The sequence below is a fragment of the Anser anser genome, assembly GCF_964211835.1.
Source record: "Anser anser genome assembly, chromosome: 3".
Lineage (NCBI taxonomy): Eukaryota > Metazoa > Chordata > Aves > Anseriformes > Anatidae > Anser > Anser anser.
This window is the reverse complement of record NC_139722.1, coordinates 107,626,257-107,643,829: the sequence shown is the minus strand read 5'-3', so window position 1 is coordinate 107,643,829 and position 17,573 is coordinate 107,626,257. Positions and strand designations below refer to the sequence as shown.

Here is a 17,573-nt window from a genome sequence, read left to right as displayed (position 1 = left end):
TGTCATCTCCAGTGGCAGTGACAGGATATGTCAATGTTTATGATTGATATAGAGATTGTTAAAAAATTTCTTTGGGCGACAGTCTGGAAAATCTACATTTGCTTACACTGGGGAAAATAACATCTGTTTTTCTCTATTTTTTTATTTTATTTTTTTGACAATGGGCACCAACTATATTTTATCATGACATATATTTCCTGGGGAGACAGTAGGTATTGATCCATAAATTACTAATTTTTTTTTCTTGGTCTTTCTTCAAAAGTAGTTTCCTACAGTAAAAAATAAAAAGCTATCCTTGGAGGAAGGCAACAGTCACGTAGACAGGATCCACTGTAGCAAGAATTGGAGCTTCAAGCTGATCTCACTGCACTTGTTGACCTGTGCCCAAATGGCAGCAATCCTATGTGCTTCATGGTATTTGTGCACTAAACACACAGAATGATGCAGGAAGCCCTGCTCCTCTGCACTGCTGAGATGGAAAATCCCGAGGACATATAAATATTTTTATTAGTATGTCAGTAGCAGTCAGCTGTGCGTGTATAAGTTATTTTAGGTTAAGTCTTTCTGCTCAAGTGAAATGGTGTCCCCCAAGTGCATGGACATTTCTGTCAGTAATGAAGATACATGTTTGTTTGGTTCTTGAGATATTCATTCTTGGTTCCCTTTCTGTCATTAGAGGAAATGAGAAAATGAGCTTCTATTTAATGACGTTTTCCCATTCTTGATTATAAAAGAGGAAGATTGTAATAAGTTTAACAAGTAAATCACAAGTCAGATTTTAAAACTTTATTCCAGCGATGCCACCTGGTTTTGAGGAAAGCATAGAGTTGCCTGATTGGAAATGTTGCTTTGGAAGTGAAAGTAAAAACCTGACATTTGATATGATGAGTATTAATCTTCTTGTAATCAGGATTTCCAGTGAAGCCCATGACTAGAATTGTTCTGTAAAGCTTTATTCCCCCAAAAGGACGTATCCGTGTGGGATCACCAGTGTACTGCACACTCATACTGGACTAAAGTATGAAATCACAACCTCACAATGTCATTCCCATTGCAGAAGGATCATGTGTAAGCAGGAACGTCCAGACCATATTTCTTATGCTTAAGTAAGCCTGGGACTGCTATGTCTGAAAACTCATGCGTGGGTTTAGTAGCCCTGCATATACAATAGAGAGGATTCAGCTGAGGATATGAACTGAAACATATCACCTGCTCTATTTATGTGTCTCAGTGCTGTGCACTTAAAAATGGGGAGGGGAAAATGACTTTTTTTTTTTTTTTTTTAAATATGTTGAGGTTTAAGTAAAGAAGTAAAAATTCCACGTAAATAAAACAGAATCATCAATCTATTCAGACTGGAGAACAGTTTGGTGTTAAAATACAGCTCATACTCTAATGAGGCTAATGTGCAGGGAGCAGTTAATGAGTATTAGGTCTGGCAAGCACCATAGGTTTACCCAGTGCAACTAAAACTTTAATAGGGGAATCATCCTGGAAGGTAAATTGTGGGAATGCCGTCATTTTCCAGTGTAATTTTAAATGTATTCAAAGTAATTACATTGTACTGCACAACTAGAGATGCGAAGAGATGGACTCTGCTCAGTTAAGGGTCTGAACTGGGTCTGAACCTGGGCTGGAGGGTAAAATTCGAAGTACTTGTAACTGATAACATAAAGGATCTACAACTAGAGCCTCTCTAGGGCTTGTTCAAAGCTTCTCCAAAATATAAACTTTTCTGGACTAGCACCTAAGTGGGACCAAAATTTAATGGGAACACGTTTGTAACCCCAAGCCAGAATATGACTCCCAGCGTGGAAATGCTGAGGAATGAGGGAGAGGCAGTTTTAAGTCTGGTTTAGATTCATTGTAATCCTGATTTATACTTCTCATCTCTAAGGGCATTTGAACGGGGAAAATAGCTTTCTCTATGGTTTAGATGGTTGAAGGACTATGTTACGTAAGACCTTCACACATTGGCATGGCTATGAACCAGTCAGAGTTTCAAAACCCTGATGTTCCCTGTGAGAGCGATCAGAAAGGCCTGTAAGAAAGTGTTCATAGAGGAAGAAGAAATATTTTGTAGGACTGTGTCAAAAAGCATCCTGTAGACTTAGCTATAATTGTGTGGCAGCTCTGGGCTGCAGGCTTTCATAACTAGGGCATTTTGCAACATAATTTTTTCAGGAAACACAGTTTGCAGCAAATAAGTCACCGACTTTTTGGGCCTAATATATGTAATTTAATCCTATTAAATTTGTTTTCCTCATTTACAGCAGCACCACCAGCAAGCAAAACAGTGATTCTGTGCCATTAGAGTTTCCCAGATGCAGTCTGTGCCAGAGACTACACAGACACTGCCATTAAGGCTCCCTGAGAGACTGCTCTGAGCAGCAGAAAATGTGCTACATTTTCTGGACGTCCTCATAAGGCTGAATGTGAAATGAGACTTATTGTTTGAAAGCAAAGCATGCATATAATGAGCCAATAATATTAGATATCAGATGTGATACTGACTCTTTCAAAACATATCACATGCTTTTACCCACTTTTGCATTTAATACTATAGAACATTTGTTCTGCTATTCCCTTCCTTTGGGTTGGATCAAAGGTTTGTTATTAAATGGAAACAAACAGAGCTTTTTAATCTGCATCATTTAGAAGACTCCTTCCTGAGAAGTCCTCACTTTTATTTTCATTTCAACAACTACATCTTTATGGTCTACATTGTACAATATAAATTAAATTCTGTGCTACCTAGAATATACATTTTCCCTTCAAGTATTTTTTTTTGGATCACACAGGTAATTTTGTTTTTGTGGGGATGTTGATGCAGACTTTGAGTCAAACTTGCATTAAAAGCCCCAGCCTGTCTGAAAGGCTTTATTTTTTTTGCATCTTTTTAAATTTTTGAAAATTTTTTTTTCAGGTTGTTGGAAGGCTTTGAAATGTATTTTGAAAGACCCAGGAAAGACTTTGAATTTGAAATCAAACCTTCTTTTATTTTATTTTATTATTTAATTTTAATTTTATTTTATTTTATTTTATTTTATTATTTTATTTTAATTTTATTCTATTTTTGAATTAGCCCCACTGTAATAGGCGGTGAATTACAGAAAGTTCTAAGCTTCATTTTGGAGGTGTTTTTATCTCAGTAGTGTTTCAGCTACCACAGGGGTTACCTTTTTATCTGTGTCTGAATTTAAGCATGCATGAGGGGCCATTGTTAATAACTAGGGGGGAGGCAATCTACTACAGATAGGTCAGTGAAGTATTTTTGGCTGTGGCTGGTTTCTTTATTTTCTTTGTTGCAGAGGCGTGCTCACAGTGGATTAGCTTCTCCATCTATAGCAATGGTGGCTCCAAATGTCTGAAAATAGTTTGGTTTGGATATCTGAAAGGGTGCAATGCCTTTGCTGGCCTGACCCTCTTGCTTAAGATACAATATCTCACATGAAGGATTTTTATTGTGGCAAACTCTGTCACTTTTAAGGGATGCCAGAAAATGATCTGAAAATACAAACCTGCAGAAGAAAAGGTTTTTATCTTGAGATGAAATTTGGACACTTTGTAACGATCACTCCTCATGTCCTCAGTCCAATGGCTTGAGACTCATCTTAAATGCTTGGTGTTTCTAGCCTGGCTTTTAGAGGCAGACTGCTCTATACCAGTTACCAGGCAAAGCTTATTTTGAGCATCTTAATTAAAATTACAAAAGAAAAGATATAGAAGAGATACTGGCTCTGCTACAGTATTTATTTTCCCTGTTGTGTCTCCTTGCATAGTGTAATGCCTGCTTCAGTGGTACTACTTAGCATAACTGCTTTCTTAGTAGTTTTTACGGTTAAAGAGATTCAAAAGAATGACAGTGGTAAGTGCTCCTCAACTTCACGTGGGATTATGAGGTGAGAAAGGCTTCCACTTTGAGAGCTCAGTGTGCCTGCATGCATTTCCCTACTAGAATTGCCATATTTGCTGGAATAAAAGCCTTCAAGGGAAAAGTCCAAGAGGGAAAAATTGCACTTCAATTATTAGAGTGTAGTGTAGTTATTTATCTAATAGGTCATCATTTCTATAGAGATGTAAGCCTCCAAGAGGAAAAGAAATAGTTGTGGGTACTCAAACAGAGAGGCACAGCAGGAGCACAGAGCATAAAGTCTGGACCAATCCCTCCTCTTGGACTGTTCCCCCCTCTCTGGGGAGTGTCTGTCCTACTTTCCCTGGATGCAGCCGCTTAGATCAGTACAAAGCAGATTTGACATTGGCACTAGAAGTGAGTGAATCAGGGACGAACCAGTTTGCATCGCTCCCATGCCACACACTGTGCCACAACATAGATGCCAACCCTGAAGTCAGGACTGATGGGAAGCGCAAAGGAAAGAAGCCTTCCCGCTGCAAATATCGATCCTTTGTTTAACTATATGGAAGGTAGATCCTGGGCAGTGCTTAGCCACTTATCAAGCATGGGGTGAGTTTTTGTGTATGGAAAACATCTTCAAATGATTTAGGAAAGGAAATAATTTAAAAAGAAAAAAAAATGAGTTCTTGGGTAATTCACAAATGATAAAAAAAGGCTAAGAGCTCTGAAAACTTCCTCCGTTTCTTCCTCATAGTTTGCCAGCTCAAACAATGGCCATTAAACAAGCTTGTGCAACTTGCAGTAATGCACTAGCAAGTTATGCCATTTGGATGTCCCAGTACTGGGACTTGTTGTTTGTTTGGATACAGCTCACTTACTGTTTGCGGTTGTGTTGGTAGTTCTTGATAAATGAGAAATAAGAACTTAAAGTTTGCATATTCATACAACTGCCATCTGATCTCTCTCCTCTACAGGGTGCATAGGAAGTTAGCGTAATGAAAATGTCTATGAAGGAACTGTGCTTTGAAAGCAGAGATATGCTTTCATACTAAAAGGCCATATGGTTGGACTGAAAACTAGAAAGGTTTACATTGGTATCAGCCTTTTGATTCCTTCAGACCAAACACTTGAATTAAAACCTATTTTTTAGAATAAATGTGAAAGAGAATGGAAGTTACAGATATTAGCATTCCATTATCAATCTTATTTCAAACTTGTCCTTACCAGTTTACAAACAGAAAACTGGAGCCTCAGCTGGTGAATATCAGCATACCTCTATGGACTTCAGTTTGAACTGTACTGACACTTTCAATAGATTTGGTTTAAAGAAAAAAAAATATGGATTTATTTTCCCTACATCAAACATGATCTCTGTTGCTTTCAGACTATCATCCAGTTCACAGATTATTATTTTTTTCTTAGTGCAGGATAGCTTCAATGTTTATATAATGGAAATGCTCCACAGCAGTGCTGTGGATGATATCACTATTATTTCTAAAATAAATTTTCTTTACCTGAAAGAAATGAGAACAAGTGAATTTACTGCTTGTATACCTTTGGGGAAAAGTGGAAACAAAAAATATACTGCATGAATGATTTCATTGAATATTTTTACAGTGTTTTAAAAAAACTATTTTTAAATTGTTTAAATAATAAATAGAAAATAGAACATAAATGGAGCTTATTTATCTAACCACTGTATCTTAAAAAATGGTGAATGTTGCCAATACTCTTAGTTCATTATGATTATGTTATATATGCGTATGTCTGCAGTTCTCCAAGTATGAGAAATATGCTTCTGTTTCATATTTGCTTTTTGTCAGCTATTCTTCACCACCATAAGTGCTCACTAGGAATATATTTCAACATCTCCAGCCAATAAGTTTCGTGAAAAGACTTTGCCTTTGGTGTGCATTAAACACAGCATAGACATCCAGTCAAAAGAGGTGATCCTCCTGCTATAGTTAGTGTTGGTGCGGCCTCTCCCTCTCCTCTCCCCTCCTCTCCCCTCCTCTCCTCTCATCTTAGATGTTTCTGCACATGGGCAAACATGAAACAAAAATATTTAAGCTTGGTTTCTCCAATTCTCTCACAGTTAATCAATGAAATTTGCTTAGTATATGCTAGGGGCTTAGTCCTCAGATAATACATTTGGATTATAATTGAAGATTGTCATGAATGTTCTGAAAATTGAGAGATCTTTACATGTTGCTGTGTGTGTATATAAGGCGGAGGCTAAGTTAATCAAATACTATTTTCATAGAGAAATAGATGCTACAGTTGCTGAAAATTTAAAGCAACATATTTGGTGCCCAAATAATTTCTTTTTTCACTAAGCTAAGAATGATTGCTTGTTGTTAATGATCTGTGAAAGACTTTTATATTTTAGTGTCACTTCATATGACAGAATTTGATACTGTTCTGTGGACTCTAAAAAAAAAAAAGAAGAAAACAACAGCAATTATGAAAAGGCTCCCCTTTTTCCTATTTAATAATGTATTTTTCTTTCATGTGTGAAAGTAAACCTGTGTAAGAAAAAAGTGTCTACTACTTATAACTTACCTCCTGTGTCTGTTGTAAACATTCAAAAAACAAATAAGTACCTTATGCTTTTATAATTTTAAAGATGAGTTAATATAATTCCTGTTGCTGGATATGAAGAACTCTAAAGTGAGCAATATAATTTACTGAAGAAGTGCAAAAAAGACAAGTGAGAGGAAGACAATTACTGAAGTGTTTTCTCTATGGACCTGTAGTATTTTGAATACATAGTAAAACAGTAGCTTTAACCAGAAGCGCAGGTAAAAATGCCACCGTAAGATAAAAATTATAATCACCTGGTGTTGAAAAATAGTGTCAACACTCTTTCAAATGTAAAATATAAATGCCGAAACTTCTTACTTGCTGCTTATCAATACATGCATTTATAAGCAATCTTGAAACACTGCAGCTTCAGAAAAGAATCAATGAAGTAGCAATACTGCTACTAGACATGAGGTATCTGATTTTAGCCTTATTAAAATAATTAATATCTGATAGAAATACATGGTCATTAATAGAAATAAGAGCAGTCCTGAATTAAATCTTAAGAGAAAAACTCCTCAGAACTTCATGGAAGTTTGAAGGTGAAATTGGAAGCCAGGTATGTTGCTATCTCTACTTATGGTCATCTGGATACAAATGCACAGCAAAAGCCTTTTAAATGGAATATAAAGTGCAAAGTATTATCAAAGCTGAGTGTTTCATGACCCAATATATGCAGTTTGTCTTCTGTCATGCAAGTGAGTTCTGAGTTTCATGATTCTGGTCATCCAAGAGCAGTATAGATAAAAGTGATTTAGGATTTCAGGCACATTCCTGAAGTGGTGAAAGAACGAAAAGGGGAGACAGTACACAAGAAGGAGATTAAGAAAGAATGTTTTATGCACTTGCATATAAGATAGCATAGAAATAATGATAATGATAAAATACTTCTCCAAGACATCCAATTTTGAAATAATTCCAATGCCTTTGAGGGAATAAAAAGAAAAAGAAGCTCAAACCAGGCAAATCTAAAAGCAGCAAGCTATAGGATTTGTTAAATGAATATTCTAGCTCAAGGGGGTGTGGTGGTTTTACCCTGCTGGGCAATTGAACTCTGCCCTAGCCATTCTCTCACTCCCCCTCCTCAAAAGAAGAGGGGGAGAAAACACGATGGAAAAAGGGCTCAAGGGTTCAGATGATGACAGATAACTAACAATAACTGTTACAGGCAGAACATACTTGACATAGGGAAATTAATATAATTTATTGCCTATTTGTAATGGACTAGAGCAGTGAGAAACTCAAAGCAAACTAAAAACGCCTTCCCTCCATCCACTCTCTTCTACCTCCTCCCCCTGAGCGGCGCAGGGGAACTTGGAATGGGGGCTGCGGTCAGTCCCTAATGCTTTGTCTCTGCCCCTGCTCCCGAGGAGCAGATCTTGTGTGGGTTTTCCCCAGGCAGCAGCTCTTCAGGAACTATTCCTACATGTCTCCGTACCACGGGGTCCATCCGTCAGGAGCAAGCTGCTCCAGCACGGGTCCCCCACGGGCGGCAGCTCTCCCCAGACCCCATAGGCTTCAGCTCCGGCCCGGGGCCTGCTCCTGCGGGGGCTCTCCATGGGCCGCAGCCTCCTCCAGGCAACATCCACCTGCTCCACCGGGGGCTCCTCCACGTGCTGCAGCGTGGAGATGTGCTCCATGTGGGACCCATGGGCTGCAGGGGGACAGCCTGCTCCACCTCTGCATGGGCCTCTGGGCAGGCCTGTGGGCTTCTCCACAGGCTGCAGGGAAACTGCTGCTGCATGCCTGGAGCACCTCCTGCCCTCCTTCTGTACTGTCCTTGGGGCGTGCAGGGCTGTTTCTCACCCAGCTGCTGTTGTGCGTCAGTCTTTTTTCCCTTCCTTTTCTTAAATCTGCTCTCCCAGAGGCCCAACCAACGTCACTCAGTGGCTCGGCTCTGGCCAGCAGCCGGTCCCTTTTGGATCCTGCTGGAGCTGGCTCTGATCTGACATGGGGCAGCTGCTGGGGTCTGCTCACAGAGGTACCCTGCAGCCCCCCTTCTAGCAAACCCTTGCCACGTTAAAATCAATACTGGGGGAATGAAGTGTTTAGAGAAAGGAAATATCAAGTGAATAAAAATTTAAAATGTTTTGCCTTATGCAGAAAAGACATAGTGGGGACAATAGCTGGGGTTACTCGGCAGTGCTTTCCTGCTGTTCTAGAACAGGTACAGAAAATAGATCAGGAATTTGGGTTATTGATAAGGCTTGCAAGAAAGGCTTTGAACTGCTTAGAGATTTTAACTGCACAGCTATTGACTTTGAGGGTGGTGTAAAACTTTGGAAGGGATCTTCTTTTTCTTTTTCTTTCTTTTTTCTTTTTTTTTTTTTTTTTGAAACACAGAGGTATCTTTTATATGCAATGTGCTAGAGAGTGACACAATCTGTTTTGGCCCTAACCTAAGTAAATGAGCCTACTGTGACAGACAGTGCCAGAACTGTCGCTGTCTAGGGTTTTCAGCTTCAGATGTCATTATATTCGACATTGTCATGCAAGCACATTTTTGAGGAACAGCACAAGAATGAATTTTGCCTTCAGGAGAGCTGACTGAGTAAATGTGAAATGCCCTAGGGATTTCTCATTGGAATTCAGTAATGTTTTGGAAGTAAATACAGAAATAGAGCTGGTTTTAAAAATAGAGCAATAGGTAGGTCTGAAAGAATGTTAATATATATATATATATATTATCAGAGAAAACACAACTGTATCTAATTGACCAGAATTTGAAATAGAGTAGTCAGAGTATAATAACTAAAGATTTGATGGGTTTTATGTTAAAAACCAAACATATAAAGTAACTTTAAAAAAGATATATGACTAATAAGTAAGACATTGTACTGAAACAGTAAGTTGACAATGTAAAGATTAATTAAGATGGTATTTGAATTTACTCTAAGCCTTAGTTAGTAAAGCTACTCTTCTGCACTTCAAGAATCTAGATCATTGTTTATGAGTCTATTGGTTAATATGAATAAAAACTTATTTCTGCCAGTGTGTTTACAGAAGATTGAAGTAATATCTGATCAACTATAAAGTGAATTTGAAAACAAGCATTTTAAAGAAGGTAGATTTCTTTAAGTAGTCTTTGCTTTCTGCCTTTATGTGAAGCAAGCACAGCAGAAGTTTACTTTGGATAGTCAAAGAGAAAAGAAAATGGTTGGCTATGTGAAGGCTGCATGTCCCAAAGCAGCTTTCCAAGTTCAGAAAATGTAGATTTTTATTTTCTTAACACATTCTGTAAAAAAATGAGTAATCATAGAATCATATATGTTGGAAAAGACCTTCAAAATCGTCAAGTCCAACCATCAACCTGACCTACTGAGTGCCATCACTAAACCATGTTCCTTTGTGCCACATCCACACATCTCATAAATACCTCCAGGCATGGGAACTCCAACACTTCCCCGGGCAGCCCATTCCAATGCTTGACCACCCTCTCTATGAAGACTTTCTTTCTGATATCCAATCTGAACCTCCTCTGGCACAACTTGAGATGACCTGAATTGGTTGATTCCAGGAATGCTCATGCACAGAATCAGAGAGCTAGGTTGTCAAAATGTGCACAAACCCACTTATTTTCCTCAAGAGTTTATGAGATTGAACTATTTAGGCTGATTGGCTTTGGCCTTGATTGCCCCCCCCCCCCCCTTTTTTTTTTTTTTGTAATTATACTTGAAAATAGATTGGTTTTTCAGGAAGCTGATAGTATGTAGCATTATCTAGGAGCTATACGAAGCTGAAAATTGCTCTGTCAAATTGTTGTAGAATACTCAGTAATACGTTTGTCTTCCATTGGTTCATTTTGAGTACTGGAGAAAAATAACCTGGGAAGGAAGGGAGGAATCAGCAGACAAGTGATATTGAAAGGCAGCTCCATATACAGTATATTGGTGAACTGATTTTGAGAATTTCTGGGAAGGGCAGTGAAGATGATCAAAGCTGTGGAAACATTTCTGAACAAGGAATGATTAAGTAGGTTAGGACTGTTGCTTGTACAAGAGAGAACTGAGGCAGAAGTCACAGCAGTATATAAAGATCAGGATTGCCAGGGAGAAGAAGGGTTGTGGTTGCTTGTTCTTCTCCCAGTATAAGAACTAAACGGTATTAAACGGTCACATACTCAAAGCAAGAGAAGATGCTTCTTTATGCAGTATGTATCGGAGCTGGGGAATCCCAGACACAGGATGCTGAAGTGTCACTGCTATATGCTAGCCTCTTTAGAAAATACTGCTTCCATGATAGATCAATTTTGAGAAGATATTCTTATCTCTTTGAGGAGATATTAAAAATCATTACAATATTACTGACCACATACAGATCTGATTTTCAAAACATATTAAGGAATTTGAATCTGTGATTAACTACAAAGAGTAATGCTGGCAAGAAAATGGATTTGTTGGCCTACCAAATTTTTGAAATTTCCAAAATGACTGTCTTCATCAAAAAAGATGAAGTTTTTCTGATTTATTTTTTTATTTTTTATTTTTTATTCTGAGGTGTAATAAATCAAAGAAGTTGGTATTTTGGGGGAGAAGCAAGGAAAAATAATCACGTGTAAAATAATGGGCCTATCTCAGTAAATGTTTTAGAGACTGTCTTTCCATGGTGGATTTTGGGTTTAGGTAGTCTGTTTTCTAAAGAGGAAATTGGTCTTCAAAATGTCCCTGAATATCTTTGTGTGTGAAAAGACCTCTAAAGATAAACAGGATTCACAGAATCACAGACACACAGAATGTTAGGAATTGGAAGGGACCTTGAAAGATCATCTAGTCTAATCCCCAAGCCATTGGTAGGAATACCTTCCACTAGACCAAGTTGCTCAAAGCGCCATCCAACCTGGCCTTGAACACTTCCAGGGATTATTGAAATGCTTTGTTCAGTTGAGGCCTACCTTTAAGACATGTTGAATAGATGGCATGGCAAATTGTCATCAGATGTGGAGAAAATAATTGTATTTTTTTTTTGTCCATTTTAACAAGTGGATTCAAATGCTAACGTTTTTTGCTCAATGAGCACTTAAGAATTACTGCAATATATGTAGCATTGCTACTCCACTCTGTGTAATAATCCCCATTGTCTGTAATCTGAATCCCAGTATATGAACATGATAAATAATTCAGAACTGTTAGTTTGCCAACTAAAGCTGCTTCTTAGATAGCTGGAGAGGGTTGTTTTGTGCAGGTATGATCTGAATCAACAACCAGGGACATTTGATTGTGCTAAAATGCCTGGGAACAATAGCTATGAAGAAAGAGGCATTTCTTAAACAATAAAGAGAGTGATCTGATTTTTTTTGTTTTGTTTTGTTTTTAGGTGGATGGAAGATGAAAATGCAACCACGTTTGTAACATTAAGGCTGGGTGCAGGCAACATAGAGAATATTAAATGAGGTAGGAGTAAAAATTAAGGAGTATGGAAAGGATTTAGTCTCAAAGATATTTGTTCAATGATTGCCTCTGTCAGGCCACTATGCAGGTAAATGGAGGAAATAAAAAAGAAGAATGCAAGGTTAGAGCAAGAAGAATGATAATGGGGTTAATCCTTGCTGATATCAACTGGCAGAGATCCACTGACATCAGTGGGGCTGGCAGCTTGTATCAGTTCTGTAAGTACTGGGTCATAGCCAGCCCTTCAAAAGCAAGGTTAGACATATTAGGATTTTTCCTGTTTTATTACAGAGGCATGTAAATTTGGCTTTAAAATAGGGCAATAGAGTTACCATGTTTTTAAATACTAAAAATCAGCTTTTAATATAAACTTCCTATAGAACACTCCTTTGCTAGCTCTTGTTTCCTTGAGAGGTTATTTAATACAATTAACCTGAATGAGGGCATTTTTGTAAGTAATTAATAATTAGTTGCAAGTTTTTGGTTGTGTTGCAGTATGCATTGATCGTGTATTGATCCCATTGAGGAGTCCAGTAGAATTTCAACACACAGGCTATTCTAGGGGAAATCAAATAGTTCATGCTCTCTGTGCAGATATCTGGATTATTTGAACATCCTGGAGAATGGAAGAGGGAGCATGAAAAGAGACAGAAGAGATAGTTCTTCTTGTACAGGCTGAAGGCCCTCAGAGGAATTTTGAGAATGAACTTTTAAAGTGTACTTCTGCTTCCCTCATATGTGTCAATGTCAAATAGTGCAAAGCATCTTCTTGCTGGGGTCAGTGTTTTAGCTTACAGAAAATGCAGTAAGTGGCTGATTAGACGGATCCCATGTCTACCTCATGCACATTTACCTAATTGCCACAAATTTTATACACTGCTCATGATTTGTGAGATAAATGGAGACAGAGATCAGAGATCTTATGGCACCATGCAAGTTTGGATTTCATTATGCAAACATAAAAAAAAATCTAGTGCTCAGTCTTTTGATTATTTCTTGCACAGGCAGTGTTTCATAATCAAGATCTTGTTTTTATGACAGTCTCAGTAGAAAATCAGCAAAGGAACTGTTTCCATACCTCTGAATCATTGTCTGTATGGTTTTCTGCCATGAAGTCAACCTACTGTCTTTTGAAACCTCCTCCTCTCCTCTCCCCACAGTTGCATTTCAGGGAGACTTCCTCTTGTATCTTCAGTGAAGTATCCCAAGCAATGAAAGAGGCTTTGTTCATACATCTTCTTCAAGTGAAATGTATTTAACTACTGACACTTTAGATTAAGGATAAAGTCCAAACAGAGTCAGAAATTAAGATCTGATTGGAAATCTCAGAGTCTACAAAACCAGGTTAAATGAAAGTTGAAGAGGTTCTGATCTTACATTATTGTATAATGGCTTAGATTCATTTCCTCAGCTCAGCAGTTTTAATTACATAGGAAAGAATACGCACTTACACCCAAGAAGGTAATTGCTAATGTAACAAGCCAATTACTTGCAAACTTTTGGAACAATGAACTGTTAAATAAAGAATGTGGTAAAAGTGGGCTGTTACAGATGGCTTAGAGCTGGGCTTTCATTCCCAGATTAGCCCTGTGGCATTGAAAAGATTTTGCTCAAAGATGATTGAAAACATTTCCAGATGCTCAGCTATAATACTCTTGTAGTTTAGAAGAGCTTCAACGTGTGTATAGCCCCCAGATTTGACATTACTTCTGTACTAGCAGCAATCACTATCTTTCTATCCTGTGTATATTCATGATTTGTAGAAGAGGAGAAATAAGACACAGAGCAGCTTTGAAGAGCAAGTGAGTTATTTGGTGTATGCATGTGCACAGTTAAAGGACATAAGCCCCATGAACCAGCAATGTGCCCTTGTGGCCAAGAAGGCCAGTCGTATCCTGGTGTGCATTAGGAATAGTGTTGCCAGCAGGTCGAGGGAGGTGTTCCTGCCCCTCTACTCAGCCCTGGTGAGGCCACCTCTGGAGCACTGTGTCCAGTTCTGGTCTCCCCAGTACGAGAGGGACATGGAGCTATTGGAACGAGTCCAGTGGAGGGCTATGAAGATGATTAGGGGACTTCAGAATCTCACTTATGAGGAAAAGTTGAGAGAGAGAGGCCTACTTAGCGTGGATAAGAAAAGGTTGAGAGGGCATCTGATCAATGTTTATAAATATTTTAAGGAAGGGTGTCAAGGTGATGGGGCCAGATTCTTCAGTGGTGCCCAGAAATAGAATAAGAAGCAATGGGAACAAAATGAAACATGTGAGGTTCCATCTGAATATGAGGAAAAACTATTGTAAGGGTGACAGAGCAGTGGAACAGGTTGCCCAAAGAGGTAGTAGAATCTCCTTCTCTGGATATATTCAAAACCCATCCAGACATGATCCTGTGCAATGTGCTCTATGTGACCCTGCTTGAGCTGGGGGGGTGGACTAATTATCTCCAGAGGTCCCTTCCAACCTCAATCTTTCTGTGATTCTCACATATATGTGATTAATGCAGTGAATGAACATTTCATTGCTCCTCAGTCACAGTCTGTAGCTTGTTGTCCATCTGTTAAAGCTGCCTGTTGTCTGTCTGTAGGAGTCTGAATGCACCCCTGAGTTAATGACCAGTGTCCTTTGGCACAGTAAATGGTTGATGCCTTGAGAATTTGTTGAGTTGCTGGGATCAGTCGCTGCCACTGAGAAAGTTTAGATGTTCATTTATTCCATTTTGTCTTCAAACTCTCTGGTTCCTTGCCTATTGTGCTGAGTTTGACTTTTTTTGTGCATTGCCTATTGATGATCTACTGAAGCAATCCCTTGAACATCTGGATTTCAAGACTGCTGCTTATCTTGGGTTTTATTTTTCCATTTGCTTTTAAGAAAAGCAGGAAAGCTTTTTAAGGAACACACACACACACACACACACAAAAAGAGAAGCAAATGTGAAAGCAGAGTACCCTTGGCCAGGTTTCGGACTACATTTTTCCCTATGCATGTTAATACAATGTGATAGCACAAACTACATGGAATCTAGTTTATTTCCTATAAGGCTCTTAAGATAGAAATCTGATAACTATAAATATATAGACATCTAACATTTTTCCTTGCTATAAATAAGAGTTTTGTAATAAAGACCAGCACTGTTTCTGACAAACTGTAGAAGGCTTGTGAATGCTAGGTAAATACTTGTTCCTCCTTCTAACCATTTCACAGGCTTATGACTCAGAAAAAAATATTCACAAACTTTATTTTCAGCCTGAATTATGTTAAAAAAAAAAACCAAACAAAACACACACACACAAAAAGCCAGCACTACTAACGTGCTCAGGACTTTGATAGGCAAACTGTCCAGCTTACACTGACATAATATGCCATTTTCAGTAACTTCAGCATTATTTTAATAACAAATGAGAAGTAATGAGATTACTGGTGGTTTGTTCACTAGTTTTTGTGAGAGCCATTGCCATCTAACCTGGACAGCTATTTTGAAGAAGAGATGAAGCAGAAAAAAATGTACCAGAAGAACCTGGGAAGGTGAGGTAGGTGGGGAGAGGATTTGCCTGCGGCCCTGAGCAGAACCCTGTGTCCATTTCTCCCTGTCTCTTAAGTAACCACCATCTGCCTGGTGGCAAGAGGGTAGGGGATCCTTTGTATCTTGTGTTGTGGCTGTCTGACGCCTCTGTCCCACGGATGGTTGAGTACAACTACACCGGTCAATCTCCTTCTCACTCTCTGCAGTTCCTCATGAGTGATTTACAGCTGCGGTTTGAACAGACCATTTGGGCTGACAGTACCAAGGCCTTCCCTGCCCACCATGCTCCCTAAGGCTGCCTTCCACAGGTGTGGGGGTGGCCACCTCTGCTCCTGGCCCCCACACCTCCTCAGCCACTCTCAAGAGAGCTGCCAGTTCCTGGTGGGTCTTTGCTGCCCCAGGGTTTCCCCAGTGTGGTGAGGAAAGGACACTAGGCCGCAATCCCTTGCTCCGAGCCAGCACAGGAGATGGTTGCCTCAGCAAGGGATATGTATGTGCTAATAACTAAGACTCGTTGAAAAGTCAAAAATGGAAAGCAAAATTAGAAAGGAAAATTTGTGGGAGAAATGAAAGAGGATTCTTTTAAGACAAAAAAAAAAAAGTAGACTGTAGGGCTCCAGTTACTATGAATGACTTAAGCAGGTAGACAACACAAAAGGGTGAAAAGGAGGAGAGAATGAAGAGAAGAAAAGAAAATGTAGGTTATACGGTCCTTTAAATGATATTACAAAAGCTTTCACAGGTATTTGGATTTCAAATAGAATTAAAATGCACTAAATTACTTCAGTTTTAATGAGGAAAATTAAAACTTTTTTTTTTTTAATATGAGTATAGATTCAGACTATCTGTGATCTTTGTAGTCATATTTCTAATGTAGTTGTTCATTATTTGGCTGGTGATGAAATGCAAGTTTTCTTCACTTCGTTCTTTCTCTGAGGTATGCACAAAGGTTGGAATTAATTTAATGGAGAAAACTCAATTAGATGGCAGCTAGTCAGAATGTTAAGAAAGTAGATTTAAAGTAAGTCAAACTTTTTTTTTTTTTTGATAAAACACTAGTTGCATGTACTGTGCACATTTTAAAGTGCTACATCATCTTTTGAGCAGGGACTGCAATATTTGAGATTATCTTGACTTCGCTAAAGTACTACACATTTGACAGCTGTCAACAGGACTATATTTAGAGGGCCAATACTTCATGTAGTGGTTTAGCAGCCAGCGTTCCAGTGAAGGAGCATTTCTTAAAGGCTCTTCACTCAGTAAGTAAATGCATGAAGCCCTGATATGTCACCTGTTCTGCATGTAATGAAAATGTTAATTGTTCTCTTAGATGAATATATTCTCTTCTCCTATAAAAATGAAAAGTTGTCCAAAAAATAGCAAGCATGCTAAGCATCCTGTAGAGGCAGAATCTCTTACGTAGATACAATATGAAGTACTGTATATACACAGTATATAGTGAATTGTTTTGTGTTATTTAAGTAACTGAACTGAGAGCCACTCTAGAAGGGAAGATACTGGAAACTAATTTTGCTCATTGCAGTAACTGACTAAAGAGGCTGTTCTTGGAATTCTGCCCCGGTATCTGATGTCACAAAGAAAATTCAGTATTATGCCTTAAGGTTGTTTTTTGTTTCTTGGTTTGCTATTTAATCTTGGAAGAATTTTATATAATACTCTCAGTTGTCTATAATTTAATTATTTTACATTTGGAGCCTCCGCTCAAATGCTGTGTTTTCCTTGAAAATGAGTACTTAGTTCGGAACTCTACTGTTCTTGCAGCTCCTCCATCCTGGATGAAACCTGAATTTCTAAAGCCACCTGATCACAATTTGCTGCTATATTCCCTTTTAACAATGCTTTTGCAATTTGGTTGACCTCACTTTTTGAATCTGCTACATACCCAGCACTTCTTTTGTTCTGTTGCTGAATCATGCTTTGAGAGAGGATAAGCTTTGTGGATTTTTTTTTTTTTTGATTTAATATCAGAGAAGGAGATGGTAGGGATCCATTGTTGTTGTTATGTGTGGTTCGAGTCTGAGTGCTTCATTACCATAGCCTGTGAAATGGTATGGGTTTTGTCCCAAAGATGAGGTTTTACCTGAGCCAGACTTCAAATTGATTAAGAACAAGGTGGTTTAAGACTTCTTTGTACACATGACTGATGGATTTTTGTAGTCTCTAGATATGATTTAAATCTATGCATACAGAGGTAATGGTTCATACACAGA

At 38.5% G+C, this 17,573-nt stretch overlaps 1 protein-coding gene across 2 annotated transcripts in view; it reads left to right on the top strand.

Annotated features, from left to right (window-relative positions):
* Positions 1-17,573, top strand: part of LOC310896039 (uncharacterized protein) — a 680,208-nt gene that overhangs the window by 358,311 nt on the left and 304,324 nt on the right. The window contains exons 16-18 of one of the 2 annotated variants that reach the window (XM_083827872.1): positions 11,753-11,829; positions 15,256-15,349; positions 16,450-16,601. The gene's annotated coding sequence lies outside the window, so the exon portion shown is untranslated. Of the gene's footprint in view, positions 1-11,752; positions 11,830-15,255; positions 15,350-16,449; positions 16,602-17,176; positions 17,412-17,573 lie in introns of those variants that run through there. The other variant, XR_014581128.1, reaches the window with a different exon arrangement.